General features: G+C 42.2%; 1 protein-coding gene across 14 annotated transcripts in view; it reads right to left on the bottom strand.

The window, feature by feature from the left end:
- Positions 1–26,469, bottom strand: part of SIPA1L2 (signal induced proliferation associated 1 like 2) — a 231,018-nt gene that overhangs the window by 171,293 nt on the left and 33,256 nt on the right. For 9 of the 14 annotated variants that reach the window (XM_077998594.1, XM_028849678.2, XM_028849667.2 and 6 more), the window contains exon 2: positions 1,416–1,464. The exons of 4 other annotated variants lie outside the window; for them this stretch is intronic. The gene's annotated coding sequence lies outside the window, so the exon portion shown is untranslated. Of the gene's footprint in view, positions 1–1,415; positions 1,467–26,469 lie in introns of those variants that run through there. One more of the 14 variants, XM_077998628.1, reaches the window with a different exon arrangement.

Raw genomic sequence — 26,469 nt, 5'->3', positions numbered from 1 at the left:
GTTTAAATGTTTATCCTCAAATCTTTTTTTTTTTTTCCCCTTGAGACCAAGTCTCACTCTTGCTGCCCAGGCTGGAGTGCAATGGCACGATCTCAGCTCACCGCAACCTCCGCCTCCCAGGTTCAAGCAATTCTCCTGCCTCAGCCTCCCAAGTAGCTAGGATTACAGGCGTGCGCCACCATGCCCGGCTAATTTTTTTGTATTTTTAGTAGAGACGGGGTTTCTTCACGTTGGTCAGGCTGGTCTCGAACTCCCCATCTCAGGTGATCCACCTGCCTCGACCTCCCAAAATGCTGGGATTACAAGTGTGAGCCACCATGCCCGGCCCGTCAAATCATTTGTAAAGGCACGCTCCCAGGCCACAGACCTCAAAATGCATCAACACGCATAAAAGACAGAGGCTGTGGAAATAAAGATTGACACAGGAACTAAATGCAGCGCCTAACCCTAGAGGGACCCTATATGGAGGGGAATGATGCTGCAAAGGACATTTTCGGGCAAATGGTAAAACTGGGATACAAATAATAGTTCGGTTTGAGTAAGCAATCGATATTAAGCTATCTGAAGTTGATAACTAAACCTCTGTTACCCAAGCAAATTATCTCTATCGCACTGAAGTGCTTAGGGGTAAAAGGTCATGAAGTGTATAACTTGAAAACCGAGTGTATGGGTGCATGCATGTGCCATGGGCCTGTGTGCATGGTTGTGTAGACACAGACTGAGAGGAAAGGATGGGGATCCATTTTTGACAATCCAAGGCTGGAGGACAAATGTCCTGGGGGTGGTTACTTCCTACAGGCTCCTTCACAAGCCCATCTTATTTCCTGCTGCTACAGGAAATACAGTATTTGTGCACACGCACAAGTAAAGGAGCAGCTCTGCCTTTATTCTGCAGCCAAGGAAGGGGTTTAGGTGACAGTGCCCTTGGCCCCGAGCAGAGCAGGCTGGACTTTGCCCCACCACTCCCTTGATCACCTTCCTCACAGCGGCTGCTCTCGGGGGTCCAGGACACATCTTATACCGGGAGAGAAGCCTTTGGCAGCTATTTACCCACCAACATGCTCACTGGTTGCGCCTCTAATATAAGGGACGCTCCATGTAGATAACATAGAAACCAATTATTAAAGGCCAGTGCTTTTAAACACATTCAGGGATGCTCACAGGAACTCTTTAGTGACTCCTTTCAAAGCATCTAGAGGCTCTGAAGCAAGGCAACTCCAAAATTCAAATGAGCTTTCTTAAAACAATGCTCACCCATGTTTGCTGTGGAGAAGTGACAAAATAAAAACATATACTCTATCAGCCTAGGGAAACTGAAACAATCTTTAAAAAAAAAAAAATTAGTGGGACACAAAACCCGAATTTAAAAATCAACATGCCTCTCTGAAGTGAGAATGCCTTGCCTGCAGGCTTACCTGAGCGGGGAAGAGCAGCGGGCTCCTGCTCACACAGCCTGGCAAGAACCTACAAACGAAGAAAGAGACCCCGTTCAGACTCCCAGAACAACTCTTGGTCAGCAATTTGAACATGTGGTTCCTCAGACCTGAGGAATCCCCAGGGGTCCACAACGTTTCCACTTTCATGTTGATACCAAGGCACTATTTATCTTTTCTACTCTTCATCTCTCCCCAGTGTTCAATGGAGTTTTCCAGAGGTTGAGGAACATACGACAGCACAAGAGATTGAATGAAGAAGCAGGTAAGAGAATCCAGCTGTCTTCTCTTCAGCCACACATTAATGAAATTAAGTATACAGCAATATCATTCTGCTTATTAATTTTTCTGTTTTGAAAAATAATTATTTTCATAAAATGCTGTTTATAATAAAATATAAAGGGGTTACTACTGTCCTTTTTTTTCTTTTGTTTACATTCAGAATTTTTATTTTAAAACAAAGAATCAGAGTAACATTAGTAACAGAAAATCCATATGGAAAGATCCACAATCTTCTCAGTGAGAAGGGGGACCCTGCCTTACTGCCAACCTACCGTTTGAGGAGCCAGAAGTTGACGTGAAATTGCAAGGTCACCTTTTCAAGCTAAACCCCACTCCACAGCTATGTCCTTTTTTTTTTTTTTTTTGATTTGAAACAGAGTCTCGCACTGTGGCCTGGGCTAGGGTGCAATGATGCGATCTTAGCTCACTGCAACCTCTGCGTCCCAGGTTCACGTGATTCTCCTGCCTCAGCCTCCTGAGTAGCTGGGATTACCAGCGCCCGCCACCACGCCCACCTATCATTCTTAAATAATAAATATTTTTAAAATTTCTCAGTTTTAATTCTAGTATGGTAAACATCAACAGAGATAAGCCACATAATCAAAAGCTCCATGGAATTCCAATAATTTTTAAGCACGTCAAAGGAATCCTAAAACCAAAAATTTTGAGAACTCCAGTTATCCATTTTGGTACTAAATTCTGTTGAACTGCATCTTCTTTTAATGATAATGGCGATGGTCAATATTAGGTATGCAGTGCTACGTACTAGACACTCTACTAAAACACTTCATATATGTTATTTCCAAACTCACCAGCACGTTAAAAGAAAAAAACAATTGGCCCTTTCTGCCTCCCTGGTTGAGGAAACTGGCACTCAAGACACTGGTTATTTGCCCCAGGCGAATCAGCAAGCGCAGGATGTGAACTCAAGTTAGCTGGACTCCTAAGATCATGCTTTCAACACACCGTTTTTTAAAACAACGTAAGAATTTCTGCAAACTCAACCACAGCCAAGCGCCCCAGGGCTCACACTCAGATCTGACACTGCATGGACTCAAAACGCAACAATGTGGAGAATACACTTCAGACAAAACCATATAAACATGGGTTTACAAAGACAGTGTGGCTTTTTTTTTTTTTTTTTTTGAGACGGAGTCTCACTCTGTCGCCCAGGCTGGAGTGCAGTGGCCGGATCTCAGCTCACTGCAAGCTCCACCTCCCAGGTTTACGCCATTCTCCTGCCTCAGCCTCCCGAGTAGCTGGGACTATAGGCGCCTGCCACCTTGCCCGGCTAGTTTTTTTTTTGTTTTTTGTTTTGTTTTCTTTTAGTAGAGACAGGGTTTCACCGTGTTAAGCAGGATGGTCTCGATCTCCTGACCTCGTGATCCACCCGTCTTGGCCTCCCAAAGTGCTGGGATTATAGGCTTGAGCCACCGCGCCCAGCCGACAGTGTGGCTTGTGTGGCTTTCTAAAGGCTGGCAAGATCCAGCACTGCTTCCTACAAAAGACAAGACAGACCCCAGGAAGGAGGGCACCCCAGAGCCAGTCCCAGTTTACAACTGTTAACCCAGCAGAGTATTAACAGCGCTCCTTTCACTTTGGGAGGCGATAAACTGTAAGGTCACCTACCAAGAAGGCTATGACTAGTCTCAGTTTTAAAAAGCCCTCCTTTTTCAATCGGTCTCCATTTTCATGAAGCACAGAAACAGTAGATGAAAAATTACTACTCCCCTCAATTGTGGCTGAAGGTAAGATTATGTGCACCGGTTAGGGTGGGGAGAGAAATTCTCACTGACAATTTTTGTAGCCAATATAGAGTTCTGAGTTTTAAAATCTGATGCATAATATAGTGGGTACCTCAAAAAAAAAATTAAACATGGCATTACCATAAAACCCAGCAATTCTACTTCTGGGCATACAGCCAAAAGAACTTGAAAGCAAGGTCTCCAAGCTGAACTGGCATAGCCCTTTTCACGGCAGCATTATTCACAGTGGCCCAAAAGGTAAAGCAACCCAAATGCCCATTAGATGAATGCAGAAACAACATATGGGAAATACGTGCCATGGAACATCATTCAGCCTTAAAGAGGAAGGAAAGGCTCACACAAACTACAACACAGATGAACCTTGAAGATACCATGCTAAGCAAATAAGCCAGTCACAAAAAGGACAAATACTGTATGATTCCATTTATATGAGGTATGTAGAGTAAGTCAAATTCATAAAATCAGAAAGCACAATGGCGGTTGCCAGGGATTGGGGTGAGGGGAAATGGGGTTCCTGTTAAATAGATACAGAATTTTCAAGATGAAGAGGTCTGAAAATGGATGATGGTGATGGTTGCACAACAGTCTCAATCTGTATAAAATCAGTGGACGTCTAGTACCGTCAGGGACTCAGATACAGTACTAGGTAGAAGGTGAACCTCATGTTACAGTGCTTCGCAGATACTGTATCTTTTACGGACTGGAGGTTCGCAGCAACCCTGCATGGAGCAAGCCTATCGGCACCATTTTTCTGACACAAAGTTTTCAGTTAGTGTTTCTCACAATACTTTCAACTCCATCAGTACTTTTATATTTGCTATGGTGACCTGTGATCAGAGATCTTGGATGGAACTAGGGTAACTGTTTGGGGCTGGCATGAGCCACACCCATATAAAACAGTGTATTTAATCCATAAATACTGCGTTCTGACGGCTCCACCGACCAGCCTCCCCCATTTCTCTTCCCTCCTCAGACCTCCCTATTCCCTGAGACACAACAATGTTGAACTTAGGCCAATTAATAACCATACAACGGCCTCTCTGTGTTCAAGTAAGAGTCAACTAACTCACTTTAAATCAAAAGCTAGAAGCAATTAAGCTCAGTGGGGAAGACATGTCAAAAGCCAAAACAGGCCCAAAACTAAGCCTCTTGTGCCAAACAGTCAAGTCGTGAATACAAAGGAAAAGTTCTTGAAGGAAATTAAAAGTGCTACTTCAGTGAACACACAAATGATAAGAAGGCAAAACAACCTCATTGCTGATATGAAGAAAGTGTGAGTGTTCTGCATAGTCAATGAAACCAGCCACATTTCCTTAAGCCAAAGCCTAGTTCAGAGCACGGCCCTAACTCTCTTCAATTCAATGAAGGCCGAGAGAGGTGAGGAGGCCACAGAAGAAAAGTCTGCAGGTGGCAGAGGCTGGTTCATGAGGTACAAGGAGAGCTACACTAAACAGCAAATGTTCAATGTCAATCAAACAGCCTTCTATTAGAAGATGTCCTATAGGGCTTTCATAGCTAGAGAGAGGAAGTCGACGACTGGATTCAAAGCTTTAAAGGACAGGCTAATTCTCTTGTTAGCAGTTAACGCCGTTGGTGACTTTAAGTTGAAACTCACGCTTAGTTACCATTCTGAAAATCTTCAGGCCCTTAAGAATTGTGCGAAATCTACTCTGCCTGTGCTCTGTCATTGGAACAACAAAGCCTGCATGACAGCACATCTGTTTACAGCATCATTTACTAAATATTTTCAGTCCACATTGAAACCTAGTGCTCAGAAAAAAAGATTCCTTTCAAAACGTTACTGCTCATCGACAATGCAGCTGGTTACCCAAGAGCTCTGACGGAGGTGTACAAGCAGAAGAATGTTGTTTCTTGCCTGCTAACAACATCCATTCTGCAGCCCACGGATTAAAAAGCAATTCTGACTTTTAAGTTTTATTATTTACGAGGTAATTTTCATAATGTTATAGCTATCACAGATAGCAATTCCTCTGGTGGATCTGGGCAAAATAAACCAAAACTCTTTTAGAATCACCATTCTAGATGCCATCAAGAACATTCATGATTCATGGGTGGAGGTCAAAATATCAACAATTAATAGGAGTTTGGAAGAAGTTGACTACAACCTTCAAGGATGACTTTAGGGTGGGGGCTCAACATTTCAATAGAGGAAGAAATAGCAAAAAAGCTAGAATTAGAATTGGCGCCTAAAGATCTAACTAAATTGCTACAAACTCATGATCAAACTTGAATGGATGAGGAGTTGCTTTTTGTAGAGGAGCAAAGAAACTGGTTTCTTAAGACGGAATCTGCTCTTGGTGAAGATGATATGAACATTGTTGCAAAGGATTTAGGATATTACATAAATTGGCAGGGTTTGAGGAGAGACTCCAGTCTTGAAAGAAGTTCTACCTGTGGGTCAAATGCTATGAAACAGCATGAAGTCTTTCATGAAAGGAAGAGCTGACTGATGTGGCAAACTTCACTGTTGTCTTATTTTAAGAAATTGCCACAGCCAGCCCAACCTTCAGCCACCACCACCCTGATCAGTCAACAGCCATCAACACTGAGGCAAGATTCTCCACCAGCAAAAAGACTGACTTGCTGAAGGCTCAGATAATCATTTGCATTTTTTAGCAAAAAGTATTTTTAAATTAAGGTTTGCAGATTTTTTAGACATAATGCTACTGCATACCTAATAAACTCCAGTATAGTGAACTGTAACTTTTAAATGCACTGGAAAAAACAAAAAAATTGTGTGACTTGCTATACTGCAACATGTTTCATTGCAGTTGTCTGGAAATAAGCAAACCTCCAAAGTATGCAGGTACTGAAAAGCAACGTGGGGAAGACTAGGTAAAATACATTACTGAACTATAAAAGATAAATGTTTCTTGCAAAAAAAAAGCACGATATTCTACAATTTAAAAAACCTCAAAGCCTCTGAAGCATCAATATTTTTCAAAATTTTGGGATCCCATTTTTTCTCTAAGGAAGCTTTCTATTCTCATCTATATTCTTTATGCTGATACGTCATGAAGCCCTCAACTTGAGTTTACAAAATAAGTCTTTTAAAGGCCTGCTAATGAAACAGTCTGTGTTTTGTGACTAAATATCTTATGCTCTTATGCTTAATGTCTCTTCTCTAGGAGACACTCGATGTTGTAATATCCCAACACAATGAACCGTCTGTAAAAGGCACTTTTCCTTCCTTTGACACAGCAAACATCCTGTAAACAATTAATGTTCCACTCTTTTAACTGACTGCTTTTGTTTACTGACAGGAAAGGAAACCACAAATTCTTCAAGTGGCAATAGGGACTGCAAGAGTTTTACTTCATTTCCTATTGAGCAGGTGGTTTATATGAGGCAACTGGCTATTGTATTTTACCTTGTTTTGCCTTGAGACAGGAAAAAAAGAAATGAACTTTCAGCGCACAGCCTTCTCAAGCAACAGAGCTTGGGGCCAGGTGCTGTGATGCCAAGAGTGAGGGGGGGTAGGTTCTCCCCTGTTCCCTGGTCTGTCACTGAGAGGAGGCTCCTCACACTTCAACAGGAAGCTCTGTGTGAAAACCAGATTTGCAGACAGAGGTCTGGCTCTTTGTTCTTACCTGCAGGTTCATCAGCTGTTTTTCCAGCAAAAGAAAGTTCTGAGAAAGTGAAGGCAAACATTTTTTTTCCACTGAAATGAACACAAATATTCCATCAGCCCGTTTCTCTACTTACTGTTAGGATGGATTTGCTAGTATTTGGGGAAAGCCAGCATCAAAAAAAGGCTACTCTTTGTTTCTGTTTGTGTTTGGTTTGCAGTCCCGTACCACTACACCTCAGAGTTTTCTATTAGCCCCAAAACACTCCAGTCTAGACTCTAGACACCAGCAAGGTCCAGATCATGACCACATATCCAGGACTAAGCACATGCTCTGTACTTAAAAAGCACCCAGTATATATTTCCAAAAGAGATGAATAAAGAAGGAGAGAGGCAGGGCATTTCCTACAGGATAAGCAAGTGACGGAAAGAACACAGCCATTCCCATAAGGGAATCCATAGAACAGGTTGAACCATATGAAACCACCAATGGTTCTCTATTTTTGACCTAAAAAAGCAGCAATTTCATGCAATCCAATCTAACCTCTGATCCTCCTCAGGGAGCTTCCCTATTCCATGCTATTGTAGGAGCCATGGGAAAACTTCCTCTTCACTCTCCAAAACTCGATGAATAAAGGCAGATCAACAGGAGAAAACGCAAATATATTAATATGAACAGAAGTCTCACAAAATAAAAGAACTCAAAGAAATGGCCAGATGGGCGAAGGTTTTTCGGAGGTTACAGAAAGAACGAGGGCTTGGAGTGTTACTGAAAAGGGATCCTGATCCCGACCCCAGGAGACGGTTCTTGGATCTCACACAAGAAATAATTCGAGGTGAATTCGTAAAGTGAAAGCAAGTTTATTAAGGAAGTAAAGAATTAAAAAGTGGCTACTCCACAGGCAGAGCAGGGACATGGGCTGCTCAACTGAGTATACTTATAGTTATTTCTTAATTATATGTGAAATAAGGAGTAGATTATTCATGGGTTTTCCAGGAAAGGGGCAAGCAACCCAAGAAGTCACAGTTCCTCCCCTTTTTAGACTGTATAGTAAGTTCACGGGGTTGCCATGGCATTTGTAAACTGTCATGGCGCTGGTGGGAGTGTCTGTTAGCATGTTGATGCATTATAATTAGCACATAATGAGCAATGAGAATGACCATAGGTCACTTTTGTCACCATCTTGGTTTTGGTGGGTTTTGGCAGCTTCTTACCACAACCTGTTTTATCAGCAAGGTCTTTGTGACCTGTATCTTGTGCCGACCCTCCTGTCTCACCCTGTGACTAAGAATGTCTAATCTCCTGGGAATGCAGCCCAGTAGGTGTCAGCCTCATTTTACTCAGCCCCTGTTCAAGAAAGAATCACTCTGGGGAAAATGTCTGACAGGAACACGGCCAAAAACAGGTTATGATGGTGCCTCAAGTTATGATGACGGGACAGTTATGGGAAGGGGAGGAGTCCTGGCTAGCAAAGGTGGCCTCGTTATGCATCTGAAACCTCACACGGGTAGCAGCCCTCAGACAGAATAGATGATAATTTCTTTTTCAGACCTTTACAGGTGTCAGACTCTCAGTTAATCTTGCCTACATCAGGACAAGGGAGGGCCTTAGAGAAAGCCTGGCTGCATTAATGCAGATTCCCTACAGATGCAAATCCTCCCTACAAAAGACAGCTTTTCAGCTATTCTTGTATTTCAAGCCCAGTGAACAGCCATCTTGAAATATGTCAAAGTATATTTCAGGATAAAATATTTTGGTTCCCTTCATTATCTTTATCATCAATCCCTTATTCTGCTACAACACTAACTTTATCCCTCTCCTTTGTGCCCTCACAGCCAACTGCCACATGAGTGACCCACAGTACCTATAGCTCAACATGCAGAAGATGGAGTCTACATCCTTCCTGACAAATCTCCTCCTCTACCCATGTTCCCGACCTGGGCTAACAGCTCCAGTCTTCTCTTACCCTCTCTCTTGTGCTGCAACCATGGCAGTTAAAGCTTCTGTCCGTCTCGTGCCCTTTTCCCACATTCCCTTCTGGTTCTTCTAAGGAACCATCCCTGCCCGTGATGTCATGCTGTCGTCCCCTGGGTTGCTCTGGGCACACCATTCCCTTAGCTCGGTGACTAGTTCAAGGACATGTGCAGGCCACGGCAAGGTCATCTACAGTCTTCTCTGGGATGATGTCGGGATCTTAAGAAGTTCGGTTCTGCCAAAGGAACTGCGCTAGGAGGGTGTGGGCTGCAGCTGCTGGCCACTGTCTCACAGATCACAGAGAAAGGGCTGTTATGCAGAGCTCAACACAGGGAAGGCAGAGCCAGCACAGAGAGAGAGAGGGGAAAAAAGAGGCCTTCTGACAATGCTTGAGCCCCTGAATCCAACAATGCCTGCAGTATGCCACCCCAGACATCCCAGTTACTTGAGCTATGCCTTTCTTTTTTTGCTTAAGTTACTTTAAGTTGGGTTTCTTTCACTGATAACAGCTCACACAGACATATCTACTCAAAACTATACTATGCATACCTTAAATCTCAAAATAACCTTCAAATAATTCCATACTATGGCCCAAGTACCTTCCTAACTCGACTTCCCTACCTGACAGTCAGAATACATATTAAATGACCTTTCCCAAAAGAATATGCCCTCAAGGTTCCTGCCTCTGTCCCTTCTATCAAGACGTTCCCATTACCCAAAATAAACAGCATCCTTTGCGCCTAAAAGCCCCTCATTCCCCACAAAACTTTCTCAGACATTTCCAAGGGAAAAAACTGTTAAAGAAAACCTTCCTAGATAGACAGTGTCTCCTCCTCTCTACTACTCACTTAGAATACTACGTGTACCTTTCGCTGGAAGGTTTTTTAGTCAGTCTCTTATGTAACTTCTTGATGGACATGTCTGCACCTTCAACTGTGAATCCTGAATGGGCAGAAGCCTGATGCATAATAATAAACGGCTGGTGAAATGAATAAGCAGGCAAGCTTCTTGCATTCTAGAAACACTTGCTGATGATGATGTCACAATTCACTGTCTATGCTTTTTCCATAATTTTCTTTCAACTTTTATTTTAGACACGGGGGGTACATGTGCAGGTTTGTTACATGGGTATATTGCACCCAGGCAGTGAGCACAGTACCCAAGAGATAGTGTTTTACCCCCTCCCCTCCTTCCTGCCCTCCCTCCCTTCCTCTCTAGTAGTCTGCAGTATCTGTTGTTCCCGTGCTTACATCCATAGGTGCTCCATATTTAGCTCCCACTTATAAACGAGAACACGCAATATTTAGTTTTCTACACCCGCACTGGTTTGCTTAGGATTATGGTTTCCAGCTCCATTCATGTTGCTACAAGGACATGATTTCATGCTTTTTATGGCTGCACAGTATTCCATGGTGTATATATACCACATTTTCTTTATTTAATCCACCACTGACGGGCACCTAGGTTGATTCCATGTCTTTGCTATTGTGAATAGCATAGTGATACACACGAGTGCATGTGTCTTTTTGGTATATGACCTATTTTCCTTTGGTTATATACCCAGTAATGGAATTGCTGGGTCGAATGGTAGTTCTAAGTTCTTTGAGAAATCTCCAAACGGCTTCCCACAGTGGGTGAACTAATCTGCATTCCCCCCAACAGTGTATAACGGTTCCCATAATTTTTTACATTAATTCTTCTCTGAGCTTTTAAGAACAAATAATTAAGTTATTGTGATTATTGGGATAGCCTCCATGTGGTGTTGAAAATTCTGTGGCTCTTTCAGTATTTCCCACAAACAAGATACATAAGGAAGACTCGTTGGAAACCAATACATCCCTGCTAAATTCAAGCTAAAAAGCTTTAACTACTCCACAATGAAGACAAAGTGCAAATTTCCAGTCAAGGCAACCAGGCCACTAGCAGTATCTCCCATTTATTTTGCCAGCTTCTTGTCCTGGTGCTCTCGTTCTCACACTCAAATAGTTGTTCTTCCAACTTGCCTGGGTAAAGGGTGGAGCAGTGAAGAGTCACGATGTTGCTTGGTGAACACACACCTCTTCCATCCAATTTGTAAAACATTACAAACAATGGTATCATTTTAGTATGGGAAGCAGAGACAATTTTATTAGCAGAAAAGACAGAAGTAAGGAAGTAATATGCGTCGCCACAGGCATGCCTATCCAGGAAAAAAACAGGACATAAAATTTAGCATACATAGCTGATACAGGGTTTTCCATCATTAACTAGTTTGCTTTTACCATCTGCTTGTAGACAAGCAAAACACTAAAAATGAGAAAATATCACTCATTAAAGTAGAAGTTTATATTTGTTATCTTAAGAGTTGAATAGTGATACAGCCCGAAGACGATCCATGGTCAAACTGAGCACAATGAAAACCACAGTGTCCTCCATTCTCTGTGGAGAATGAATAAAGCTCTAACTTAACGATGTTTCAATGCCATAAGCATTTTAAGACTGGGGAATTCTATTATAAACCTGAAATAGTACTCATTAAGTCAATAAAGAGAGGAGAGAATAAATTGTACGTGTTAAATTCAAGAATATTCTCTATTTTAAGGACAGCTACTAAAAGCAACTGTAATAAATTAAGGAAGTCTAAATTCACTCAAATGACTACAGGTGTCCATGAAAGGCAAATATGTCTCTGTTTTCTGACACTGACAGATGCTGGGGCTCAGAAAATGACATAACAAAATAAAGGCCTCAAAAGGAGCTCTCTCTGCCCTCCTGTCTCTGGTCTCTCATTCTCCTTCGAAGCAAGCCACAGAAACTAGAATCCCTCTTCCCCAAGTCAACTCACAGAAACTAGAATCCCTTTTGCCCAAAGCTATCCATAAAATCTAAACACACAATCTCCTGCTCTCTGTATAAAAACTGGCCATAAAGAAATTGTCTGACCCACCATGTTTTATTGTAGATCATAAGATGCCCATTTCAGAGACAGTCCTGCACCATGCCCAGAAGGAAGGGGTACATGCTCAGAGAGGCCAGGAAGAACCTAGACAGACAGGCCTTGCTGGGCTTCCCCTTCAGTCGGTTAGCATTCAATCATATCCTTTTAGTCCAGTCATTTTTTTTTCTTTTTTTGAGACAGAGTTTCACTCTATCAGCAGACTGGAGTACAGTGGCGTGATCTCTGCTCACTGCAACCTCTGCCTCCCAGGTTCAAGCAATTCTCCTGCCTCAGCCTCCCAAGTAGCTGGGACTACAGGCGTGCACCACCACACCCAGCTAATTTTTGCATTTTTAGTAGAGATGGGGTTTCACCATGTTGGCCAGCATGGTCTCAATCTCTTGACCTTGTGATCTGCCCATCTCAGCCTAGTCCAATCATATTTCTGCACAGCTGTCCATACTTTGTTGAACCTAAGCATAAAGATGGACAGTTTATCCTGTATCTTTGGGTCTTTCATTCTGAAGGCTCCCATGCGATATACAACTGTGATCAAATAAATTAGTATGCATTTCCTCCCATTAATCTACCTCTTGTGAGTGATTTTCAGTGAACCGTCAGAAGGTGACAGGGAAGTTTTCCCTTGGCCCCTACAAAGGCAAAGTACCCATTATCAGATGAACCTCTTATATCATACTTAAATGACTACTTATACAAAACGCTAGATGGAAAGCTGTGATGAGCTAGGTCAACGAGACAGAAGAAAAATAAAAAAAGAAAACTAAATTTATAGAGATTTGTCTGCAATAGGCTTGAGCACTTCTGGAAGAGAAGAAATAAATCCATCATTAGAAGGTTATATAACTATGCTGCCATATATGGGGGAGAAAGAAAGTATTGCGGCTGATTTATCTCAAACATTCACTAAGTAGTAAGGGGATATTTCCTTTAAGCTCAATTACCTCACGGTGTTCAGATTTGAACCATTATATATCTCCTTAGTTGGGGAAGAGATCTTGATTTTATACACCTAAGAGTAGAAACACGAAGCTAACTTCTGTAACACATGTACAATTTGGAGAAATACAATGAAACCATTTGAAATGTAATAAAAGTGAATAATCTTTACCTACCTATTTAGGCAATTTGCTGTATTCAAGTAAACACAACTTGTATCAATTTCTCAGCAGCAATATATTAGAACCAAAGAAGACAGTTCTATAAACATAGCAGAATATACTCTTCTGGAGGCTTACGCTTATTTTCTAGCTGAGTGCCGTTCTCCCCACAGTAAAAGAAGATATTTACAATCTCAGCTACGGAAATGGTCATAGGATCACACAGAACTATTCAGACCTCATTATATAAGTACAGATGAAGACGTACAGTGTCTAAGGGGACAGTGGGGAAAGGGACAGGCCAATGGTTAACGCATAATGGAAACTGATCAAAAGAGAATAATTTTCTTCTCTAATATTCTCCCTCCTCTCTCTTCCTGTGTTTCTCATCTCCAAAACTACTTCCTACTCCAAAAGATAGCTTGATACTGGAAGCTCTGTGCACATGTAAAAGAGTAAAGTAGAACGATGAAACCATACAAAGAGAACAAAGGAGGAAGAAGGCCAATCTTGGAAGCCTCATTCTCCATTACAAGGTTCCCTTAATCTACAAACCTAGCAAGGGAGGCAAACACAGAGAAGAAGCTGCTAAGAGTGCTGATACTGAACATGCAAATCAAAGGGCTTATAGCAACAGTAGAAAGTAAAGATGGCAGGTTTGGTAATAACACAGCTACTGACTTGCAAACACTCCAAAAATGCTTGCTGAACTGAATTAAATAGTTCACAGCTTGAAGTAGGAAAAACCACGATGAGCAAGACTGGAAAAGGTGGTACTTCTAATCTGTAAAAATAATAACAGCAATAAAGAGAAAACTATGGAGGAAATAGAGTTGGAATATTTCAAAACAAAAGGCCAACACAAAAAGAAGATAATATTTACTTAGCTTGGTTTCATCAGCTAACTCAGAAAAATCCCGCATGAAAGCAAAGCACAAGACTCGGTTTCTCCTTGAGACCCTGTTTGTTAGCTCTGTCTCCGCACAGTGATACAGTTTGAGCAGGGGATTCTGCCACGGCTCTGCCACCTGTACTCTGATATTTTCTCAGTGACCATGCGGATCCTCTCTCTGTGTCCAGGGGACTCAATTAAAAAGACATTCATAAATAGAATGTCTAGGTTTCACACATCCACATCCTCAGAAGCAGGTGTCCACTATAATGTATTTATTAATATTTTATCAGATGTCATTTTATCAAGACAAGTCCGTCATCACCACAGTTATTACCAGGGAGTCCTAATGCAAAGGACAGTTGAAGGGCACCTGGCTTCTTCCCAACAGGCTCCAAAGACCGAACGACTCCAACCTGAGTGCTTGACATCCACAGGAAGAGCTCCTCACGTAATCACACAAATCAGAAAACTGAAGAGAAAAATAAAATAAAATATTGGGCCAAAATATCGACACGCAAAAACAGCTACTCTAAATGACTTAAAATTCCTTTTAAGGAAGAATTAAAAAAAAAAGAAATAACAAGGTATTCTTCTAGGCGTGAAAGCTTTCTCTTCAAGAGCCACCCAAGAACACACTTGTGATTCTTCATACATAGAAAACAAGCAAACATCATCACTACCTAGTTACAATGTGAAATCGCTGGGAAAACACGAGTGAAACAGGAGTCTTTGTCACAAACAGCATCAATTACATACCCAATCTGATGCTGTCCCTTCATACTGGGCACATTCCCAGTAAGGGGAAAGAACACTTGTTGGCTTTTTAAGCGAATAATGATAAATGCTGCATCTATTATTTTTGGAGTATGTCTACACAGTTGGTGTCGTGGGCCTTGATGGTAACAGGAAACAGACATACAAGGGCTAGGGAGACTGAGGATGATGGTATCACAGGAAGGTGGGATGGGAGGGGCTGTGCAGCTATATTTCACAACTTTATTACTTTTATAATACAAAAAGATTACCTTGACTAATCTTTATTACGAACACAAAACCCATCTGACTTTCTAAAAACCAATGAATTTACGCAGTCATTACATTTGCCCTAATTATTCAAACTGCCACAGAGAGTATGAACTGATACACCAGGTACAGATTTAGATGTTCAGGACACAGGAGTCAACAGCTCCAGTGAAAGCACACACTCCAGGAACTCTCTTACACATCCCTCCCACGTGGCCCCACACGTCTATCACACACATATTAGGTATCTGACCCATTTCTGTAATACTAAGTTCATAATGAATCAAGTCTAGTTCTATCCCATTTAGCACCTTTCCCAAATGTCTTAAAGCCGTGGTTCTCAAAAAGCATGAACCATGGGCCCCTTAGGATCCCCAAGGCTCTTCAACTGGATCTGTGAGGTCAAACTAGAATTCTAAAGCTATTATTTGCCTTTTTGTACTGCATCAACAGTACAAGAGCAACAGCATGTAAAAATGTTTGTACCTTACCACACAGCAAGGCACTGGCCCCAAACTGTATTTACTAGCTGTCATCTCACCACATAACTGCAGTTAAAATAAATGAAGAGGTCCATCACCTCACTTACTGTCCTTGATGGATGAGATGGTTTGACTGCGTCCCCACCCAAATCTCATCTCGAACTGTAGCTCCCATAATTCCCTCATGTTGTGGGCGGGACCCAGTGGGAGAAAACTGAATCATGGTGGCATTTTCCCCATACTGTTCTTGTGGCAGTGAATAAATCTCACAAGATTTGATGGTTTTATAAGGGGAAACCCCTTCCACTTGGCTCTCACTCTTCTCTTGTCTGCCACCATGTGAGATGTGCCTTTCACCTTCCACCATGATTGTGAGGCCTCCCCAGCCATGCGGAACTGTGGGTCCATTAAACCTCTTTCCTTTGTAAACTGCCCAGTCTCAGGTATGTCTTTATCAGCAGCATGAAAACAGACTAATACAATGGAGAAGTAAAAAACTGATTTTATTACGTCTTGACTCTTGAGCACACACACTCTATGACTCTGTGTGATGGAAGGGAAAGCCCCGATGCAGCATATATTGATGGCTGTCGCAAGGGTCAGCACGTGTGGGGTGGACCTATAAGGTGATGAGCCACTTTTCTTCATTGAACCCAACCTTGTACTTGACAGAGCGATATATAAACAATGGTTATTCAGACAAGGTTATCCGGCCGGCATTTTAAAGAAAAGGAACAAAACGGGCCCATTTTTGAGGAAAACAGTAAGATTCAGCTTTTATGAAAATTTTAGACTTTCTGAAAACTTGAATATCCACTGTGATCTTGACAATTTCCCTACATTTAAGAATTTTCTAATTCATGACAAGAATTTTTGATATTACAAGTGAAATGTATAAACTTTTGGGAGATTTTCCAAGTGGCCAATGCATGATATTCAAAAACATAAAACAGAGTTTTTAAAGTTAATAGATATGGTTTCAGGATCTACACATATCTCAACCAAACTTTGAGATACCACTTTTCTAGTGTAACATCCAAGAAGATCCACTATTATCTGAAAGGAAATTCAAACACTGCCTTTTCCAACTACAAATCTCTGTGAGGCTAGGTTTTCTTTGGTTGGATGGCAACCAGAGCAACATATCACAACAGATTGAATGCAGATGCAAGGCAAGAAACCAGCTGTCTGCTAATAAGCCAGATATTAAAGATATTTGCAAAAAATAATGAAGTATACTTCTCATTAAGCATCTTTGTTTTGGAAAAATAGTTATTTTTCACGAAAGTATTATTTATGTTGACATATAGGTGAGTATATTGTTATTTTAAATTCAATAATGATTTCTAAAATCCCTTTTTTATTTCTAATATGATAGATTATGTGATTGATAGAACTCACATAAACAAAAGCTCTTTGGAGTCCTCAATTATTTTCCAGGGTGTAGAAAAAAGGCATGAGACTAAAATAATTCAGAAGCACTATCTGAAAGAAACATTTAGGTGGCAGTTCCCACAAGGAAACACAGGGGCAGGTTTATGGAAAAGAATTTGAGACATAAAGCAGGTGAGGTAAAATTTCCTCAACATCAGGTGACAAAACGCAGTTTCATTTCAATTCATTAAGTCAAATACATATTCATTGAGGTTTCTCTTTAGGGTCAGACAATGATTAAACTATTTAAACATTTGGATCTCCATTAATCTTCTATCAATTTCCCAAATGACTAGTCTTGTGTAACACTACAGTAACACAGTATGTAAATTCACCCAATTAGCTCACTGGTACTTGTATACTCTCCCAAATCGACTCACATTCACTACATTGTCTTTTGTTACCATTGGCTGAGAGACCTCTCACTGAATTACTGATTTTCTGCCAATTAATTACCACAGTTAAGATTCAGTTGAGCTTCTCTTCGCAGAAATTTTTCCAATCTCACTTCTCTTGTACCCTTTGGAGTCTGCTGGGGAATCAAAATAATTGGAAACCTAAGGATAAGATACTGAGTTCTAAAAATATCCTTGGCATAACTTACAAATAACTCAGTTGTCAGACACTTAAATGGGCAAAGCTCTGTTCTCCACTGGATTCCACACTTGGATACTTTTTACCTGATCTTCCCTCAACTCTCTGTCAACAATTTTCCTACAAGAATCTAAGATAAATCCATTTTACTGAACCCAGGGGAAAACTGGTAAGTGCATTCACGTATAGGCTCCTGTTTGGAAAAATGGCATGCTTGAGGTATAAGAACTATAAAAAAGAAAAAAGAATCTGCTTACCTATAGAAAGGCATACGCATTTCAGGAAAGGAAATGCAGTTTCTAATTCCTGAAACAATACTTGCACAGCTAAACAGACACTTCCTGCAGCAGTTCAGAAACCATCCAGCCAAGGAGGACGAATCACAGCAGAACAGGAAGTCATTGCTCTATCTCAAGTCAAGGGTTCCTCTGAGGGCTTCCAGAGCCCACTGGAGTGCGCCTGCAATCCAGCGACGCAAGCCAGGAATTCCATCTCTCCTACCCTCTTCCCCAGAGGGGAAGTCAAGACACCTTGCTGGAGCACATGGAACAGAGAGTCCTCCTTTCCCCATTCCCACAGTCTCTCACCTCCACCTCCAGGGCCCTCCCACACAGCCTAGTCAAAATCCCTCAAGAGTTTATCTCAAGACGCCCCATAAAAATGACTCTTGACTTGATTTCTCTAAAAGGTGTGTGTCACCAATTGAGCAGTGAGATTCAATAAAGCTCCATTTATTTTTGTATACAACTTGAGTCTGAAGAAAGCAAACAAATTAAACCAGAACTTAATAAAGTTGAAGGAGAAATAAGAAATTTAACTCAGTGACAGCACCAGCATTTTAACAAGATTGCCAGAAGAAAGTGAGCTGGAGCTCATACACACTGTTTTCTGGAAAGCAGAGGGTATGGAGGAGAAACACGGTGGACCTGATGTCACAAGCTGATTCAGACCCCAGCTCTCGGGCCCTACCTACTTCCTGAAGGGGAACGTGGCTTAGAGAAGCACATGGCATTGGGCCTCGCCCATGGAACCAGCCACACACAAATTAGTTCCATCCCTGCCTTCCTCCTAATATCTCTACCACCACAAAAAAAAAAGGGGGGGGGGGGGGGCGGGGAATGGTCCTGCAGTGAAAGAATATGAGATCTTCCAACTAACAGCAGACCAAAGTCAGTCACAGTATCAAACAGTGAATTCTTTACCATGCATTAGACAAAAGAAACTGGATTAGAGAAGTGACTCTAAGAGAGAAATGAAACCCACCCCATCAACCTAAAATGCAGACAACACAAACAGGAAAGACTCTGCTTTGTAAGGGTTTCCTCAACATAGTTTACAACAAACAAAAGGGATTAAACCTTGATCAAGTTAAAGGGCTGGTTAAAGGAAAGCCTGGTAAATCAGAATACGGTTGATTTCAAGGTGTGTGTCCATTGTCCCGATGCAGCCAACACACGGGGGGCACTGAGGAGTGCTCACCGTCTCTCTTGGCCTTACTGACCTCCAGTACCCTATCTGAAAATAGCAGCCCACATAGGAACAATGACAAAACAGCCAAAAGCATTTAAATGGAAAGAGTGAAACAAAAATTAGTAACTCAGCCTATTACAAAAATAGCTCACATGTGATTCCCTATTTCCTTGATCAAACTGGAAAATAATTTAGCTGTTTATATTTCAGAGAGAAGATCAACACACACACATACTCAAGTACTGAAATTTCCATATTGATCATGACGGGATTAGAATCAGTCCTGTAAGATTTGCTACTCATGAGAACTGTGCTGCCCATTACTTGTTCTACAGCAAACCTGGCTCCTCCCTGGGTCTATCTGGGGTGGGGCAGTGGAGCCCTCAGGCCAGCAGCCCCCACCAGGGCCAGGAATGTGGCTGCCTCTGGCTGGTCTCCATGGAGGACAGGACAAGGCTTAACCTATAACCCAGAATGGCACGCCGTCTGGCACCTCTGCCTTGTATTGTGTGTTTGCCTTTAAGCTCTCTCTTTAGGCCTCGTGATGCAGTTTACTGACTGGCATGGTTTTCTCTCAGTCTTCTAGTCTCCTTAGCGAGGCCATGTTAGAGCAGAGTCTAAGAAAATCAAAAAGATGCGGTACCTTATGACAAGAAGAGGGGAAAATGCTTCCGAGCCCTTCTACCAATAAACTCCTGAGCAAGCAGTCAGGGAACCAAGGTCGCTCTACTACAAAATCCAGCCTATCCTGGCCCAAGAGGAACAAGAGTCACTTCTTATGTTTTAATTTTTAATTTACTATAACTGGCTGAGACTCTTGCTTAAAGAAATAAGAACACAGTTGAAACAGCAACAGCCCAAGCCTGTAAGTGCCACCTGCCATCATAAAGGGCCACTTCTATGGGTGCTTCTAGTGGGGCTGAGCCCTTGTGTCCCTTTTTTCCCACTAATCACTCTTGGGAAGGGGCTACCAGAAGAAGAAAAAGAAGGAAAACATTACTGCATTATCCATTGCCACTATTTTACTACTAAAAATAAACTACCAGAGAAAAGGGAGGAAAAAATATAAAGTTATCAATTCTTACACAAACACACACACACACACACACACACTCTTACTTAGAGGCTGTCTGATAGCAAGAGGAATATTTAGCACAGACATTTGCAGACACTTACCGTCAGAATTAAAATGGGAAGCTGCATAGATAGAAGTCACTGAATAATTAGCCGTGAAGACAATTTTCCTCTGCTATCTGCCAGATACAATTACTTTCACTCCATCTCCAGAGGTAAACACATCTGAACTGGTACAGCTGAATGAGACCACCTGCCACTTGGTTTGCAAAGGTTCTTAATTTGGGGTAAAATTGTAGCCACCTAAAATGTTCAGATCTAAAAATACAAGTATTCTTTCATAAATCAAGTCTGTTGATCTTAAATCAAATTAACTCTGTGACAATAAAATAAAAACTGATTTATCATGTAGTCTATACTCCTGGGCCTCAGGTATTGAAAAACTTACTGAATCAAAGAAAGGAATGTTTACTGTTACCCAAAAACTTTGTAAACTGCTAGGTTTTCTAGAACTAAACAACAACAACAAACCTTTTTTATAACCTTTCCATAAAGAACCTTAGGAAACTTAACAAACTAATTTAATATAAAATTAAAATGAGCACTAATATTTCAAGCTTCAGTTTATCCTCTCCGAATGTTCACAGGAAAAAAAAAAAAGTGAAAATACCCTTTTCTTCTCTCCTTAAATCCTCTATTTCATAGTCTTCAGGTGTACAACTAGAAAAATGGAATAAGGGGTAAATTAGTCCAAAGTAATGAAGAGAATCAGTCCCCTGTAATTCCTGACCTCAGGAGATTCTTGGTTTTAATAGTGGTGCAGGTGCTGGACACATCCAGGTAAATCCAAATTTTTACCTGGGCTGAACACACCCAAGTAAATCCAAATGACTTAGGAAACTCAGACAGCAGCTGCAAAATGACTCCGAAGACAGCGTGTTAAGAGGCTGCATAAATTATTGCATATTGTATCACACGTTTACAACACAAAACATCACATTTAAGAAAAACAAGAATATTTTTTTTTCCTGAAAGTCCTAAGTCAAATATTCAACTCTCTCATAGAGATATCTTTACAATGTTAAAATGAGGTATCTGGTCAATTCCTGTTTAACAAGCATGAGTAATAATGATGGGCCACATTTCCTGAGTCCTTTCTCCAGCCTGGGAGAAAGGCTGGGGTGAGGAATCAGCTCAGCACTCACCCGGCTGTGTGCTTTCAGCTTCTGCGCTAACACCTTTTCCTAGATATTCCTGAACATAAGCAGGGTATTAATGGGGGCGCTTCATTTTAAGGCCTAACCTGGAGACTACATTACATTTTTTTAAATGTAGTTCGCAGAGTAAGAATTCTGAAACCAATCTTGGATTTACCATCTCCAGGGTGCTTTTCATAAAATGATTTGTTATAGTTTTGTTCAAATGATTACACAGAAACAATCCAAACTATTGGGCCAGGTGCAGTGACTCAAGTCTGTAATCCCAGCATTTTGGGAGGCTGAGGTGGGTGGATCACTTGAGGTCAGGAGTTCAAGACCAGCCTGGCCAATATGGTGAAACTCTGTCTCTACTAAAAATACAAAAATTAGCCAGGCGTGGTGGTGCACGCCTGTAATCCCAGCTACTTGGGATGCTGAGGCAAGAGAATTGCATGAACTGAGGAGACGGAGGTTGCAGTGAGCCGAGATGGCACCACTGCGCTCCAACCTGGGTGACAAAGCAAGACTCCATCTGAAAAAAAAAAAAAAAAATTCCGAACTATCTATAAAATGTCACTAAGTATCTCAGAAGTCAGAGTGGCCAGCATTTTCCAACAAGCTGCGGAAATTAAATGAAAAGATACAAATTCTCAGTAACACAAAAAAGACAAAATAGAAACATCCCACTTAAGAAATCATGCCAAATAAGCAATATTCAAAATAGGAATGGGTCCTTAGAAAAGTCACCTTTCAGCAAATGACTGCACTGCCCTCCCCTAACAGGGCCTCTTTATACTCCATGGATATCCAGGGCAGACCCTGCTTGGGCAGGCACAGTCTAAACCGCCCAGCCTCAAAGACACAAGGGCAAGCTCCGGCCCCTCAGTCAGCCCTGCTCAGCCGGCTCTTGCCCTCCTGCCCTCCTGCCCAAGCAGTGGGACTTCTGACCCTCTAGTCATCTCTACCCTCCTGTCTCCGACAAGGCTGATCTCAGCCCCCTATTAATTCTCAAAACCCCACCCCGGCAGCATCCTCAGCACTCCCCTCCAGTCTTCTGATGACCTCACTCCATCTGCCCAGTCCGACTAGAACAGGCTTGTGGAGCGTGACTCCTACTGATTCCATAGAACTGATAACATAAAAAGTGAAGGGAAAACATGAACGAAGGAGAGCGTTGCCACCAGAGGCGAAAGGAGATGATGGTAGAGCTGCTACGGGCAGAGCTGGCTGTGGGGAGAAAGCAAGGAATAAAAATCAGCAGCTGGTGCTAAGGAGAGAGTAAAGACAAAGGGAAAAATTGAGTCAGAGGAGCTGGTGTCAAAGATGAGCACACAGGAGAGACGTGAGTGAACACTGAGCGGAGCCTGGGCGGGGACTCCTGCGCTCGCCTCATTTTACGCTCACGATCACCCACAGCCATCGCTCTGTCTGGAGTAGCTACGGCCAGACAACTTTTATTTTTTTAGTTTCCATCCTCACTCTCCTTCTGGGAAAAACAAACACCTTGGGACCACTGCTTAAGGGAGTCAAGTTCAATGCCCCTTTACCCAGCCTCTTTCTAGCTATCCTTTTTAAGGATTTTTTTTAAAAAATCAGTAAGCTCCATTGTTCCCACTAAAGTTTTTCCAGTTCAACAACCCTAAAATTAGGTCCTAGTCTCCTAAATTTAATATGCTCATTCTTAGATCTAATCAGAACCTCTCCTGAAATACTCTAACACCATCTAACATTTTTGTAAAGCCTGCAGGTAATGCCCAAGCACCTCAGGTCTCAGGCAGGCCAGTGGTGTTCCACTGAGGCTACACCGTACCATCACCTGAAGACCTGCAGTGCCCACACCCAGGCTGCACCCATTCCAATTAAACTGGAAGCTCTGCAGGGGCCCAGGCATCTGTTTTTGTTGTTGTTGCTGTTGTTTCCAATGCTCCCGGTGATTCCAATATGGAACCAAGTTTGAGAAGGCACAAAAGAAACACAGCCAAGGTGCCCATTCCGAGGAACAGGAACAGCTACACAACCATGGCTAGTTGCTAGTGAGGACTTACTCTGCCCTTCGCAAGCACTACCTTGCTTACCACTTTTCAACGGCCCCTTCCCTTAGTAATAAGTGATCTTGCTGGGCTGAAATCATTGGTCCACTGGCTAGTGAGGTCTGGCCCTCCGTGTCTTCCCAGTCACCAACCTTCTCGTGCATACAAAGAATACTTACCCCCCAGCTCCTCTAATTTCCAGTCCAATGGGCACAAAGCCTCGGGGCAACGACGAAGGCCTTCACTCTAATAAACTGGCTAGAAATAAACTTAAATTAAGCCATAAAAGAGAAAAATGCAAAGCCTGGGCCCCAAACGACAATTGAAGGTCTAGCAAAGGGCAGCCGAAGGTCGGAAAGCACACCACCCTTTGTGCCGGGCTGCCACCGCTGCACCGGGTGGCTTCTGACTCCTTTCAGCTGTCACATTCCTCACAAAGGAGGGAGGCCAGGGGTCCGGACATTCTCCCCAGCACACTGATCTCATGCCACCCAGCTCAAACTCTGCTCTGGGTCTGCAAAAGTCATCTTTCGTGCTCCCCCCACAAAAGAGGATTTCAGATTCCTGACGTTCATATAAACTGTCTAACTTTCCATCGGGAGGGAATGGTGGACTATGTGTAGGTAGAGTCAGTGCTACGAATGAGCATTTTCTTCCAATGCTCATTCAAAAAGGAAACCCTTTTTAGGGTTTTATGACTATTTGGAATTTAAGCTTTTATTCCTTTAAATGTTTCAAAGAAATAAAACCTATTTTCATTAGGAACAGATGGAAATCATGTTTCTAATGCTAATACAGAGGATCGAATGGATCCAAATGTGTTAACCAAATGAAACTACTGCTTTCCACAATGGTTGACAATCACCTTCAAGTTCCACTGCCCATAGAGTTCACTGGAAAAAAAGTGAGTAACTTCCCTTGCTCTTTTCAAAACTGTTCAGCTTCACGAATGATGCCTTTGGGATGCTATGTTTGTAAGAGGTTTTAAGCTGAAGATGGGGGTTAGGATGGAGGCTGGACACAGGAAGAGGAGAAAGACAAGAAGGCTCTAGCTTAAAATGAACCAGGATTCCAGAAAGTCAAAGGGCTAGTCTTGAAGTGGTTCTGCTGATGTCCAATTCGGGCTTACCCTGAATATACTGCACGCTCTTAGCTCACTGCTCACTCTCTCAAATCCATTTCCCCTCATGAAACAACACTAAACATACAGAACATCACACTAGAAAAGTCTCCCCAACACTCACATGGCTATAAGAAAACTGCCCTAAGTGTTTCCCATATGTGAAACGAATTTCAAACATACACTGCACTGAGGCTGTGAAACGAATTTCAAACATACACTGCCACTGAGGCATCTGCTGAAATTAACTTCACGTGAGAGCTCCATCAAAGCAGAACTGGGCCCCAGATCACCAACAAGGAAGGACCCTAACATAATTCTTTGGTGGATGAATTTATTCATGCTATTATAAGACATTTAGAATTGCTTACAGAAAAATAAACTGTTAAATATTTCTCATTTTATCATTTTGTCAACAAATATATTCTAAATATCAATGTTCATATGAAGGAAGGGTAAGATGTTTAGCTACCTGAATTAAATACTCTATTAAATTTCCAGGAGTTAACCTATTTGTAGAAGGAACAGCTTCTTCTTATTAATATTGAAGCAATCACTGAAGGGAAGAAGAGTTTTTGAGAAGCCTACTGTTAGTGAGAAATGCTTCTTTCCTGCTTCACCTGTTACGGGCTCGATGACTTAACTCTGGGATTCTTCCACTCCTGAGAAGTGCAGGGACTTATCTGATTAGAAAATGGTTCATTTCCGGCCTCCTCCTACTCCGGGACCAGGCCCCCATGAAGGCAACATGTCCCCTGGGCCTGGTAAGTTCAATGGCCTAATCCTGAGACTCTGTTGGCAGGACCATTTGGTTTTCACAACACGCTGTGGCCTCCAACCTTGCCTCTATCAATGATAAATGATTATGTGGGCATCTACTTTTACTTACTGTTTTTTAACTTTGCCTTGGGCAGGAAGAGGGTTCTATGAGCATCCCAGAAACCCCAACATCTGTGAATGGGTAAGAGTATCAATTTCACTTCCCAAAAGGGCACTTACCCTAATACTGCACCTATGAATACAGCCAAAATTAAAATGTGGCATCAATACCCACCCCCCAACAGACATACACAGGCTCGCAGGCCAGGGTGGCAGCCCCAAACACAAACAATCCAGAGAAAAAGGCACAAGGTGGGGATAGTGAACTGGCAGAGGCCAGGTGACAACAGCCTGTATGGTGGGAGACTCAGGGGTCTGAACATCAACCTAAAGAAGTGACAAGATTTGATCTGGACTCAGAAGAATCACTCAGGCCCCTACTGTGATCCAGGCAAGAGAGGCTGATCTTGGCCTTGTAGTGACAGTGGAGATCTGAGCAATTTCAGAGGTGAAATCAGAACCCCACACAGGAATTCCTTTCAGACAGGCTGAGTCTGAGGCACCCGAAAGAACACTTCCAAAGTGCAATACACACCTCACTTTTAAAACCTGCTCTCCACATTTTCTTACAGGAAGGCACACCTGCATGTGGGCAACAGACTGAATTTGAAACTAACAAAAGCCTGCCAATAATTGTGTCCTCATCCTCAGCCTGGCCATGATCTCCTGATTTTCATTATCTGGCTCCCAAAGAGAAGCTTGTACTGCTTAGTCAATGTTTCTTTTAAAGACAGCCTGTAGGCCAGGCTCTGTGGCTCATGCCTGTAATCCTAACACTTTGGGAGACCAAGGCAGGAGGATTGCTTGAGCCCAGGAGTTTGAGACTAGCCTGGACAACAGTGAAATCCTGTCTCTTACAAAAAAGAAAAAAGAAAACCCGGCCGGGTGTGCTGGTGCGCGCCTATAGTCCCAGCTACTTGGGAAGACAAAGTGGAAGGACTGCTGATGAAGCCTAGAAGGTTGAGGCTGCAAGTAAGCGGTGATGTCACCAATGTACTCCAGTCGAGTGATACAATGAAACCCTGTCTCTAAAGGAAAACCAAAAATGACAACTTATAGCTAACTCAAAGACACCTTTTGATTCACCCATAAAGCATCGGAAATATACAAATAAATTATGCAGTGTCTTAGCCTGTTCAAGCTGCTATAACAAAGTAGCATAAGCTGGGTAGTTTATAAACCAAGAAAT

Source organism: Macaca mulatta, chromosome 1 (genome assembly GCF_049350105.2).
Source record: "Macaca mulatta isolate MMU2019108-1 chromosome 1, T2T-MMU8v2.0, whole genome shotgun sequence".
Taxonomy (NCBI): Eukaryota; Metazoa; Chordata; class Mammalia; order Primates; family Cercopithecidae; genus Macaca; species Macaca mulatta.
The sequence above is the reverse complement of the archived record's forward strand: the minus strand, read 5'-3'. Positions and strand labels throughout refer to the sequence as shown.